Below are 13,597 nucleotides of genomic sequence, written 5' to 3'. Positions count from 1 at the left end.
AGAATACCAACACTCAGCTGGATTTTGAAAGATTGTCCTCCACAGCCAAGGATAATAGAATTAAAACACTGGAGGAGATTATTGTGGACTTAGGTCATGATCCTAAGGATCCTAAGGGTGTCAGGACCCTTATGAAAAAGAAAGACGATGATATTGCTGCACTGAAGAAAAGATTGAGGTTGCTTCCTACTGAGCACCCTCAAACAGGAGAACTGCAGAAAGAAAAAGAAGCTGAGGATCAATTGGATTTGATTATGAAGCTAAAACAAAGAGTAATCGATTTAGAAGGGGAATTAGAGAAAGCACTGCAAGAAAAGCAGGGAGAGTCGACCTCGCAGCCTCCTCAAACAATCTTAACTGTTGTTGATCCTCTATCACAAGCAGCAGTGACCCCTCCAATTATTCCAGCCACAACAATAGCTACAGAAGCTACAACATCAACAACAACAGCACCTGAAGCAAGCATGAGCGTAGATGATTTGACAGAAGCTGTCAATAAACTTAAACTTCAGGCAACAGAAATAAAGGAAGCCATAGAAAAGCTGGCTAAACTAGAAGAAAAATATGATAAGTCCAAAATGACGGTGGGTGAGAAATCAAGGGAAATCAAAGCCCTGAGGGACAGAATCAAAACCTTGGAGAAAGAATTATCCTTGGACAAAACTTTGGCTGAAATAAAGAAGATCCTGTGGGCCAAAATAAATCAGTCAATCACTGGCCAATGGAGGTCAATTCAAGCCATGTATGAACAGGTGGAACTGATTGGCTGTGCTAAGCTTGAAAGCCAGAGAGATAAGGCAGCATTAGGAAACATGCCTGAGCAGGCTAACAGAATGATCAACTTTCTGAATCATCAAACTAGGGAAGAGCTGGCAGCACTCCATATCATGAACAGAACAAACGCCATATTAACAGCAAAAGGTGTGCTCACATTAAGAATCTTGGTGCAAACTCTGGAGGCAAGATGTCGGGATATACAGAGAGATGTAGACAATTTTGACGTAAAGCTTGCAGTACTACCGATTAGAGGATTGCCCAGCCTGTTGACCAGCGCTGGAAAACTATTAACATGTGACCAATATGCTACCAGGCTAAATAATTTTGTCACAAATCAGCTTACCGCTGCATCAAGTTCTACAGTAGAGGCAGGGCCGCCTACAGGACAGACACTTTACGACAAGCTGGAAGCTTATTTTACCTGGAGCATGAGGTCAATCATCTGTTTGATATGCCACCCAGTTATTACAAGTACACAGAGGCCGATGAAACACTTGTCAAAATACAAAGGCATCAGCTGCCTTCTGAGAATTGGTGGCAGGCAATGCTGGCTGTATTGCCCAAGTGATTTCAGTTTTTTCCTCTTTTTGTTCATTTCAAAATCTATGTCAGATACAGGTCAGCAAGAAGCACAGGATAAGGCACAGAATGCACAGGACAGTGTAATGAAGGAACGCACAAGACAGGTGGGAACAGGTACAAAGCAATAACACTGAGATGGCAAACTCAAGAGCGCGGATTTCTAAGAACGCAGCCCTATTGACTCAAAAGTCAACATCTACCGCCATAAGTAAACAATTGTTGCATTTGTATTTATTTTAGCATTTACTTTTTCATCAATCACTCCTTAAGAGTTGGTAGAGAAGTTATCAGCTATTAACTTCTCGTCTAGATATTTTTGTATCCAAATTTTGTATAAATACCACCTGCTGTGTTGTTAAAAGGGTTGGTGGGCTTATGTATTCCAGGAGAGACTCGCACTGCATACCTGTTATTTTCTATAATCAAAGATTGTTGAAAGCTTGGAGAGCAAACTGTCTGTTGTAAATGAATGTTTTTGGAGATATGAAGATGGAATTCTTGTGTTGCAGTCTGAAGCAATAAGTGCATCTTACCTCTGTTTATTGTTTACCACTGTCTAAATAGCAGAAAGAAAGAATAGCTTAGAATTTGTTTAAGTACACTCTACGCTCAATTTCTGTTGTTTATTTATGTTTTCCTCTAAATGAATTGGTTATGAATGTGAATTCCCCCAGGCTCATATTTACCCCGATTCATCTGTGTTTGCCAATTATCTAGGGATTCTTTACTGCCCCTAGGTAGAGCTCTGTTACCCCCATCTGTTAAGCTGATTGAGAGATTCTTAACTGCCTCTCATTACTTAGCATTCTTTCCATCATTTAAACCTGAAATACTTTTTCATGCGCAGCTATCTTGCTCCATTTTCCCTCTCTTGTGACCAAAGAAATGTACTAGCAGTTATCCTCCTCGACTCCATGCCGAATGGTTTGAAACTTCCAGACTATGCCTTGCCTCTCTGTCTAAAGACATCAATTTTCCCACCAAAAACAAAACAAAAACCCTCTGAACTCAAAACCTAGCCTAGAATCCTTTTCAACAAAGCTAAATCTAAAAGAGAGAGCCCTCTCTGATTGCAGGCTGGCTAGAACCTGCAGTCCAAAGTTGGTATGTGGTTACCTCGGTCGTATCCTTTTCCGGAGCTTAAGGAAAACCTGAGTGATAACATGGAGAAAGGAAAGGACTGTTACACTAAAAAATGTCACCTTGACTACTTACAGTTAGTATGGCTCAAATCAACAGTCATGCTACCCCTTTTAGGCAAGTCTCATGCCTCTGTTATCCATCTCAAACTCAAAAAAGAGAGAAAGTCTTGTAAAAACTATGTTTATCTCTGGGGTCGCAGGTTCTCTCTAGCCTTACCTGCGGGGACGCTGACCATGTTCACAAAAGCTGCGTCCATGGACGCTCTGTATGTTAAGGGACAGGTGCGTCCTTCTGTAAAAGGCAAAATGCGCGAGTTTCATCTTAAAAAAGTTACTTGTGGTTACTTCTAGAACATTCTAGAGGTCGGTTTGATGAAATGGATGCGCCTCCAGTTGGTTCATGTATCTCTATTAAGAGGGAACTTATCCCATCAATAAGGGAGCTATCCCACCCATAGAGGGGGATGATCCCATTGATAGTGGACCTGAATAACCTCTTTACAGCACTATAAATAAAGACATTGAGCCAGAGGGAGGGGAGGTTGGAGCTATACATTTTCTTTGGGTAAATGCTGCAGGATTTAGGTCTTCCATTAGAGCCTTTGTGAGGAGAGATTGTCTTTACTTGATTCTACTTGGAAGTGGGTGAGCTTTGTCAAAGTAGAGGAAAACCCTTGATGGACCCTGGGAGGAACTTGCACAACACCAAGGCCAGGTTGTAAGAGTTTCTTTGTTTCGTTATTAATACAAACTGGTTTATTTTTCTCAATAGCTTGTGTTAATGAGTTATTTCATGTGTTCCTTGGTCTGCATGTTGAATATATGTTTTATTATATGAAATGCAAGTGCTTGGTAATTGTTTGATTGTTTGTGGTTGCAGGAATTGACTTGAAGGAGGAGCTCATCCGGATTGGCAAGGACAAACTACAACAACAGCATTTTGGAATAAGGTAAGCCTAAACACTTGTAGTCTTCATGTTGTAAAAGGTGTATTTAGAGAAAGATCACTCCATTTTGTCTTGTTTGTCATTAGAATGTCTTAGACTTCTAGGAAGGTCAGTCGTGTCCGCACCCTTGACCAATTCCGTGTGACAAATTGGCGACTCCGCTGGGGAATCCATTAATGAGAGAGTCTTTTCCTTTATGTGAACTTTGCTTTGAGAAAATCATTTTTATTTTCTGGTTTTTGACTGTGAGAATTAGTATTTGGGTGGCTTAGCTTTAGATTTAGTTATATTTGGTTTTTCTTCCTTTTTCCAGAAGGACGCACCCTCTGAGTACTGCACAGTGCGTCTTTGGACGCGCTGTTGCCGTCTGCACAGAGCGGGCCCGCACCTGTTGTAACGGGTTGCCTGCGTCTTCCTGTAAACTTTAAGAAAATTCCATTTTTGCTTTAAATTGCTTTTAGATTTTGTTTTTCCTTAGTGTTTTCTGCCCAGATCCTTTAGTACCCTGTCAAGAATTTTCACCTGAACTTGTTTTGTGAGCTTTGAGTGTTTTAGTGGATTTCAACGAAGTTTAGACCTAGGGTTTGATTTTTGGATAGGTTTTGTAGTGACTTTGATAGTAGAAAGTTGTCCAGCCTTAGATCTCTCTGGTTAGTCAACCTTCTTAGAAGTCAGGCCTGTCGTAAAGTCTCCTTGTGTGAGCAGCTTACCATTTAAGTTGTTTTGGGTCAAATTTCGAATTGCTTGTTTATAAAGTGTTGATTTCCATTTTACAAAAAGAACAAAAAGATTAGAGTTTTGTTTTGGCTAGTTTTTGGTTCTGCAATAAGCTAGTCCTTGATTTGATTGTGATCAAGTAAAACACCTTAGAATAATCATTGTTAGTTTTGGCCTCGTTAAACTTGCTTAGAATAAATTTGCCTTTAGTTTGCTTATGAGTGGATTTTCATAGATTTTAATAGTCGTTAAGATTGATTTTTGGTTATATTAGATTTATTTGCTTTATTAAAAGAAAAATACAAAAACATCTTCTTAAAAAGTCTTGTTTCAAGTAGCTTTTTGTTTTTGAAAGAAGAAAAGAGTTTTTTTGTGCATGTAAAGAGAGGTTATGTTTTTATGCTTGGAAAAGAAAAACGAATTGTTTCTTTGATTGTCTTCAATTAAGAAGTTGCTTTTATAAAGATTGCATTCTCTCAACTTTTTAGTTAAAACAATTCATCGAAAAAGTAAAGTAGTGGGTAAATCATCCTAGGTGCATTTTGTAGTGGATTCGAGTCGAGTCAACACACCACTAGTTTCACTTCCATCACTTTTTGACTTAAGAAACAACCTTAAAAGTAACGCTTAAATTAAAATCAATCTAGTAATTTTTATTTTTTAGGGCTCTAAAGCACCAACATAGCTTAGGCTAGGGTCTTGGAGTAGGTGAGTACTTAACTCTCCAAGACTACAAAACCAAACAGATAGTCTATCTTGAGTAGAATAAATCCAATTGTTTCAGTTACATTCTGGGAAAGCTCCTCTTAAAGGAGAAGCACGAGCTCGTGTCCGAACCAGTGAGGGGATCATTCCTCCCTCGTTGGGAACGACGCCAGACAGTACGTATTACAAACGGTAAACCTCGGATTAACCATTGTCGAGGAGCCAGGGGTCACTTATCGGTAAACCTTGGATTACTGTCAAGGAGCCGGTAAGGGGATTGAGCTTGTTACTCTGCCCTTGCGTGCTGTCGGAGTTTAGACTGTTCCCCCAGGTGTAATTGTTGTGATTGGTAACCTTAGTGACCATAATATCTAGGATTCTACCCAAGGTGACGGTGGAGGGAAGGTCCCACTGTACCTGGAGCAGACGTCGGCTATACTCACTTGGATTTTCTGGGGGGTTCGCTTCACTTCGAGACGGTTAAAGTGGAGGAACTTGGTCCAGTCTATTCATTAAGCAGGTTGTCGGCGTAACTGTTCCACCCGCCATTTCTGTACTGAATCCTGCGAGGTTGGACCTAATCACCAACTAGCGCTTTTGGTCCGGAAGATACTGTTTGTGTGTGCTTTGACGCTCTAGATTCTTTAGGCGTGTGCTTCAAATTTGTTTGGTTCTTTAGAAGACTTTAGGTGGTTTGATTTGAAATTTTTTACTTTGTTTTCGTGTGTTGTAGTTAAAAATCATTAATTGTGGCGGAATTACCGAGACGATCCCGTCGAATTGCGGGCCAGTCTCCTGAAGTTGTTTCTGTGGCCGAATTGTTGAGAAGATCCCGTGAACTTAGGGGTTCACCTCCTCGAGACGACCCCAGTAATTTAGAGGGTTTAAAGGTCCTTGTAACTCCTCCTAGTGGCAGTAGAGTAGGTTCACCTGAAGAAGGAGAATCTTCCTTGGTAGTCCATCCAGATTACCAAAGTTTAGAAACAGGTTACAATCCCGAAGCTGTTACAGTTTCCGAGCTTGCTGGTAGTTTTTCATCTGCCAGTGAAACAGGCGAAGAACCTGAAATTTCTGAACCTGTTACTCCAACTCCTAGTGTTCCTGATTCACCAAGAATAGAAAGAATTATCACCGAAAATCTTCCTGTTGGATTAATTGCTATAGAAGAACTTGTTCCAGAGGAAGAAATAGGCGTTTCTGATTCTGAAGATCTAATTACCCTTGATCTAAGGGAGCGTGAATCCATCTTTTACAGTCCTCCTAGAAGTGAATCTTGGTACCTTGCATTAACCAATTTTTTAGACAACTCAGTAGGTTTTTCTACACCTCGTACTCCTTTTTCACCTAGAGGAATTCATACTCCTGTAAATATGTCTGGTCAGTCATCTGTGTTTACGCAAAGTCCTGAATCATTTTTACATGGCGGTCCTTCTGTTCCTACTGGGTATCAATCACTTTCTGGTACCTTTGCGGGAGCATCTCCTCAACCCATTGATCATGGGTTATTAGTTGGAAACAGTGGTAATGTACCATTGAGTATAGGTGATGTTTATATGATGTCAGGTTCAACTCCCATTAACCAACCTCAAGGTGGCCAATTACCGCCTGGGGGGCAACCTTCGTTAATGCCTGGGGGGCAACCTCAAGGTACTTCATTCGTGTCTGGGGGGCAACCTCAAGGGTATCAACCCCAAGGGTATCAACCCCAGCCTCAATATGTACCCCAAAGTCAACCTCAGTATCAATATCAACCTCAAGGATGGCAACCTCAAGGATGGCAACCCCAAGGGTATCAACCCCAAGGGTATCAACCTCAAGGATACCAACCTCAAGGTCAAGGTCAACCCCAGTACTCGTATTTACCTCAAGGTTATCAACCTACGGGTCAATACCCTGGTCAAGGTTATCAACCACCTCAAGGGCAATCATATGGGACTGCACCTTACAATTATCAACCCTATCCTCAATACGGCTATGGATCTCAGTATCCTCAACCTGTTACGAGTCAATACCCTGGAATGTTAACATGGGATCCGTCACAGGGTCAACAGATGTCGCAACCAAGTATACAGTCGGTACCTCAAGCAGGACAACCTGTAGTTCCTGGTCCACCCCAGCAACCGCAACCTGTCCAGTCAAGTGTTCAGACCCCTGTAACTTCAGTAGTTACTCAGCCGCCAATTGCACCTGGTACTCCACCTCACACGGCTGCAGCAACTACCGCTTCATCTACCATGCTTACTTCTGGAGTATCGGCAGCTCCGGTTTCTACTGTCCCTGTAACCACTCCTCAGACATCTGTACCGTTGTCTGGACCTACGGTTCAAACCACAGTCCAGATGCCTGCAGGCCAACCTGGTACAAGTACGGTTGTTACTACTCAACCTCAATTTGTTCAACCTCCGTACCAGGGACAGTATCAACCTGGGCAAGCTGCCCAACAACCGGTTTACCAGTATCAACCGTATCCTGGGTACACTTATCAACAACCTCAGCAACCCCAGTACGGTCCGGTTAATCCTGGTTTTCCAGGAGGATATAATATCCCAAATGCGACTCCTGTTCCTAGTTATCCTGGATATCCTCCTCCTGGGGCTGGTATTGTGACTCAGAGTTTTAGAGATCCTAACCGGCAGTTACCGTTTATTGCGACTTTAGATTTACCCGACTTGACGCGCCTAACGAACGATCCAATTCAATATCTTCAGTTCTGGCCGCCAATGCCAAATAAGTTGCCCAGCGATATACCCAAGTTCGAAGGTAAGTCTGGAGAGGATCCGTCAATCACGTGATGACTTACCACCTCTGGTGTGCATCAAATTCCATCTCAGATGATTCCATCCGCTTACGTCTTTTCCAGCGTACACTCATTGGTCTCGCAGCCAAGTGGTACATTGAGTTACCACGGGCCTCTTTTTACAACTTTAGCCAGTTAGCTACCTCGTTCTTAACTCATTTTCAGTTACCAGTCAGATACGATAATGGTACAGAATTATTAACTTCGCTAAAACAATCGACATCCACGTACATTTCTGATCACATCCATGAGTGGAGACGTCGAAGAAGATTAGTGAAAGTTTTTATCCCGGACCAAATCTTAGCTGAATGGTTTGTCAAATCATTATTACCAAGAATTACTGAAGATGTAGCTAAGGCCGGAGTAGTTACTGAGGAGCAAGTCATTGCTCAGGCACAATACCTTGACTTAGTTTACACTCAGTCGGGTACGTTACACGAGAAAATTCCGGATCTTCCAAAGTCAAACCAAATCGCTGCTGCTCCTTCGGGATCTCATGCCGCTGATGGTATGATCGGTATCGTGACTACGAAGAGCAAGAAGAAGTCTTCCAAGGCTTCAATACTCCAATTATCACTTTGCCTGATTCTCCGACAGGAGAGTCTTCTCCTGAACTCACCGCCGACATTCACGCTGTAGAGTCATCTACGGCCAAACCAAAAAACGGTGGAAAGAAGAAAGGAAAGAAGGCCAAAGCAGACAAGGCTCCAAAGGAGAAAACGGAAAAGTCGGAAACCAATGACGAAAAGCGCAAACCTCGATATCCTTGTCTCATTTGTGAAGAAGATCATTTTACGAGAGACTGCCCTCATCGGGCCGAGGTAGTGAAAATAGTCAAAGGTTCTCCCACTCCTGCTGTGTTAAAAAATCCATTTCCAGAGCAGGAGAATAAGATGATAGGTTCTTCTTCGAATGCCAGTGAAGAACCCATTTTGATGATGTCTCATGTCAGGATTGCGACTCGATCGCAAGATTATGGTAGTAAGGCTCCTGTTGATGGTAAGGAAGCAGAATCTTCTCACTCTAACCCATCAACCTCAGCTCCTGGTTCCGATCCACTACAGATCGAAAAACCTAACCCAGACTTAGTGATTAAGCCGCCCGCCAAGGGTGTACTTCGAAGGTCTGCTTTCAATCCACATGCGAGAGCAGCCCAGAATTACAACATTGTTGAAGACTTAGCTGTTTCACCTTCAGCAATGTCGGCACTCGAAGTGCTGCAATCATGTCCAGCGCAACGAAAATTGCTTTTGTCGGCTATCGGAGCTGTCGATGTTCAGGACCCGAACCTAATGATCTTTGATCTAGAAAATAGTACACCGCGTCTCCCCCATCAAATGGCTTTCCAAATCCAGTGATAGTCAAAAACAGGCCTATTCATCGGACTGTGATTGATGAGGGAGCTTCTACGTGTATTATGTCGATTCAATGTTGGAGATCGCTTGGTTCTCCTTCGTTGAACCAATCCCCCACCATCCTTAAGGCCTTTGATGGCCGTGGGTTCCGTCCGTTTGGTATTCTACAAGAATTGCCTATAGGGGTCGAAGGTAAAACCGTTAGTCTGGATGTGGAAGTGGTTGATGCCCCTCTAGACTACAACCTTCTTTTGGGTCGAAGTTGGTCATATGCTATGACAGCGGTCGTTTCATCGGTCTTCAGAGTCATTAAGTTTCCACATAACGGTAAGATCGTGACTATTGATCAGCTGACATACTTTTCATCCGACCCAACCTCTTCAGAAACTATCCAACATGTTGGTAAAACGACAATCCCTTATAGGGACATTGGTGTAGGTTTAGTTAAGGATTCCGGTTTACTGGGAACTTTTCCTCTCCCTCCACTCAACGTAGACCCTTCGTTTGCAACGATTCATATGATCACGTCAGAAAACATTATTTATGATGATCCTTGGTATGTTCCATCTGACTCTGAGCTAGACTCACTCGGTGATGTTATGCCGTTGAGTCCGTATGAAATTGCTTATGAAGCTCTTATGTCTTTTACCGATTTTCATTCAACCGAAACCGACCAAATGAATGTGGTCAGTGAAGAGTCACTTTTCACCTCACCCTTAGAACGGATAACGTTTCCCGAAGAAGTGTCATCTGACGAACAACTTCGCGAAATCCTAAGTGTAGATGATCTACCATGGGAAGATCTCCATCACAGATCTTCGTTTTTACCTAAGGATGATGCATTTGAAAATGATTTTTCATCTATCTTTACCGCTGAATATGTCAAAGACGCTCAGGATCCAACGAAACATTCTGATTCAGAGCTGAATTTAGGGAATATTTCTCGTACTATTCCCATTGATATTTCAGTGAAGCCCGGAATCGAGGAGAACATTCATATAGGTGCCGCATGTACTGAAGAAGAAATCCAAACTTACAAGGCCCTATTCCAAGAATTCCGCGACGTGTTTGCCTGGTCTTACGAGGAAATGCCAGGAATCGATCCTGCCATTGTTGTTCATGAAATCAAAACCTACCCGGATGCTAAACCCATTCGGCAACGGTTGCGTCAGATTCACCCTCGAAAAGCGGCTGCGATTAAAGCAGAAGTCGAAAAGCTGTTGAAAGCAGGTTTCATTTATCCGATCCCGTTAACGGATTGGGTATCGAATATTGTTCCCGTCAATAAAAAACAAGGAACAATAAGAATCTGTATCGACTATAGGGATATCAATCGAGCTTGTCCAAAAGACAACTATCCTACGCCTTATATCGATCAAATTATTGATGATTGTGCCGGAAGTGAGATGTTTTCCTTCATGGATGGTTTCTCAGGCTATAATCAAATCAATATTCTACCTGCCGACCAACCAAAAACGGCATTCATTTGTCCATGGGGGACATTTGCTTATTGCAAATTACCTTTTGGACTTAAGAATGCCGGCGCTACTTTTCAACGGGCGATGTCTTATGCATTTCATGACATCAAGCACATTGTGCAACCCTATCTCGATGATTTGCCTGCTCATTCTTTACATCGAGCTGATCACCTTGTCCATTTACGAGCAATCTTTATGAGGTGTAGGCATTATCGAATTCGGTTGAATCCCCACAAGTGTGTTTTCTGTATAGAAACAGGTCGATTGCTGGGATTTGTTGTTTCAAAAGCCGGCATTCGCGTCGATCCCTCGAAAGTCGAGGCTATCATCAAATTGCCTCCTCCTTCGAGTTTGCGCCAACTCCAAAGTTTGCAAGGGAAAGCGAACTTTTTACGCCGATTCATCCCAAACTACGCCGAGGTCACTAAAGGTTTTACACGGTTGTTGAAACAGAACGCACAATTCTTTTGGGACGAGATTGCCCAACAATCTTTTGATGCATTAAAACACGCGTTGACCCATGCACCGTTATTGCATCCTCCCAACTACAACCAGGACTACTTCTTATACCTCGCAGCTTCGCATTCCACCATTGGAATGGTGTTAGTTCAAGAAGATGAATTCAAAGCAGAGCATGTGATATATTATCTTAGTAGAACCTTAAATCCCACTGAGTTAAAATATTCGCATGTGGAGAAATTGGCCCTGGCAGCCGTTCAAGCTGTCCAGCGTTTTCGTCACTACATTCTTCTTCGCAAAACTACGGTTATTTCGGATTGCAACCCTATGATTTATATTTTGACAAAACAACTGCTAGGGGGCAAGTACTCTAAATGGATTGTTATCCTGCAAGAGTTCGACTTGGAGTTCGAGAAGTCCAAGTCTAAGAAATCTTTAGTTTTTGCGGAATTGATGTGTGATTTCCCGAGTGCTGACACAGAGACTGTGGCAGAGGAGTCCATTGCGGACGAATCTTTGTTTCTTATTAGCACTTTAGATCCGTGGTATGGGGATATAATCATCTATCTCCAAACCCAAACCTTTCGGCCTGAAGCTTCCAAGGAAGACCGTCGAAAAATTCGGTTTCGATCCCAGCAATACAGAATTATTGGAGATACACTTTATCGCCGGGGGGCAGACTTAGTTTTTCGACGTTGTTTAACTCACGAAGAGGCTGAGAGAGTTTTGAATGATTGTCACTCTGGAGCATGTGGCGGTCATATGTCTGGGTATGCCACAGCTCAGAAGGTGTTGCGCGCTGGCTATTTCTGGCCGTCTATGTTTAAAGATTGTATCCTTGCCGTCAGAAAATGCCACAACTGTCAAGTGTTTGATCGAAAGATGCGCGCTCCACCTGCTCCTCTCCACCCTATAATTGCCGCTGGTCCATTCGCCAAATGGGGTATTGACTTTATTACTTGTAACCCTCACTCGGCCGGGGGGCATGCGTATATCATCCTCGCGGTTGATTATTTTACTAAATGGGCCGAGGCGATGCCTACATTCGACGCAAGCGGCAAGACAGCTGCAGTTTTCGTATTCAATCATATCATAACTAGGTTTGGTGTCCCACAAGCAATCATTACTGACCATGGGAGCCATTTTCGAAACGTCATGATGACTGAGCTTACAAGCCAGCTTGGTTTGCGCCACGATAGCTCTACTCCTTATTATCCGCAAGCCAACGGTTTGGTTGAGTCAATCAACAAAGTTCTAGTCATCATGATTCGACGGATCATTGGTATCCATCGAACGAATTGGCATAACATGTTATTTTCGGCGCTATGGGCATATCGAACTTCAGTGAAAAATTCAACAGGTTTCACCCCTTTCCAGCTAGTTTATGGCTTAGAAGCTGTGTTACCTATTGAATGCGAAATCCCATCACTTCAAATGGCTGTCGAATTACTTCCAGCTACTTCCGAAGAGGAGAAACGGTTATTATACTTGGCTAAATTAGATGAGACTCGACGTGACGCTACTTTAGCTATCGAGACTCACGCGAAACGAATGAAAGCTCAGTACGATAAAAATGTAACCCCTCGAAGTTTTTCGGAAGGAGACCTAGTACTATTATATGATCAAGCTAACGATAAGCTAGGTGCCGGAAAATTCGTTCCCATGTGGCATGGGCCCTACATTGTAAAGCGAAAGCTAGCAAAAGGGGCTTATGAGTTAGTTGATTTTGATGGGGACTCTTTGGGTAAACCCAGAAATGGACTTTACCTAAAGAGGTATTATGCTTAAAATGATGGGTATGGAGAAATTTTTAGATAGGTTAGATTTTCTTTCTAGCTAGCAAGTGTGTTAGTTTAGTCAGTGTGCTTAGCTTAGCGAGTGTGGTTTTTCGTCATTATTCTGGCTTATCTTGGTTTTACTCTTGATATTGTAGATGTCGACGCCTCTCCAAACATACATTGGATTTGCTGATGGTGCTTGTCGTAGTACACGGAATATCTCTTCCGCAGCTTGGGTTATCTATTCGCCCTCTGACGAGTTAGTTTCTATGCATGGGGTAAGCCTCGGTCAAACAACGAATAACATTGCAGAATACAGTGCAGTGGTTGAATTATTATCCGAATCTATTTCATTTGGAATTCGACGTTTGATAGTGAGGTTAGATTCTGAACTTGTTGTATTACAGCTTAATAGAGTTTATGCCATTAGAAATCCTGTGTTATTAAGGTTGTTTTTGAGAGTGCGTCTCTTGGAACGTGAATTTGATTACATTGAATATCAACATATTCCAAGGTCCTTGAATACATTAGCAGATGCAATTGCTTCTCGAGTGTTGGACAGACATTTATAATAATCATGCAAGTAAATTTAAAAACATTTCATCATACATGTTAAACAAGATAAGCCGGTAATAGTGATATATATAGATAGAAGTGTGTCAAAAAATATATACATCGTCTTCGATCATAGGTTGAAAACACCTTATGATCGGCAAAATGATAGTACAAAAAGTCAAAAATGTCACATGTGACTACAAAAGTGACTAGTCAATCACTGGTGGTGCTCTCTGTACGACACCACTGCGCGGGCTACCTTACGCAAAAATCTCCTAAACGGTCCAGGGACCGCGACTACAAAA

At 42.4% G+C, this 13,597-nt stretch overlaps 1 pseudogene; it reads left to right on the top strand.

Moving 5' to 3' along the window:
- Nucleotides 1-254: 254 nt before the first annotated feature.
- The window catches only part of LOC149231649 (uncharacterized), a 56,059-nt pseudogene continuing 42,716 nt past the window's right edge, over nucleotides 255-13,597 (top strand).

Source organism: Pinus tabuliformis, chromosome J (genome assembly GCF_031772625.1).
Source record: "Pinus tabuliformis cultivar Carrire ecotype Pingquan chromosome J, CPIR1, whole genome shotgun sequence".
Lineage (NCBI taxonomy): Eukaryota > Viridiplantae > Streptophyta > Pinopsida > Pinales > Pinaceae > Pinus > Pinus tabuliformis.
Note: the sequence above shows the minus strand (reverse complement) of the source record. Positions and strands in the feature narration are given on the sequence as shown.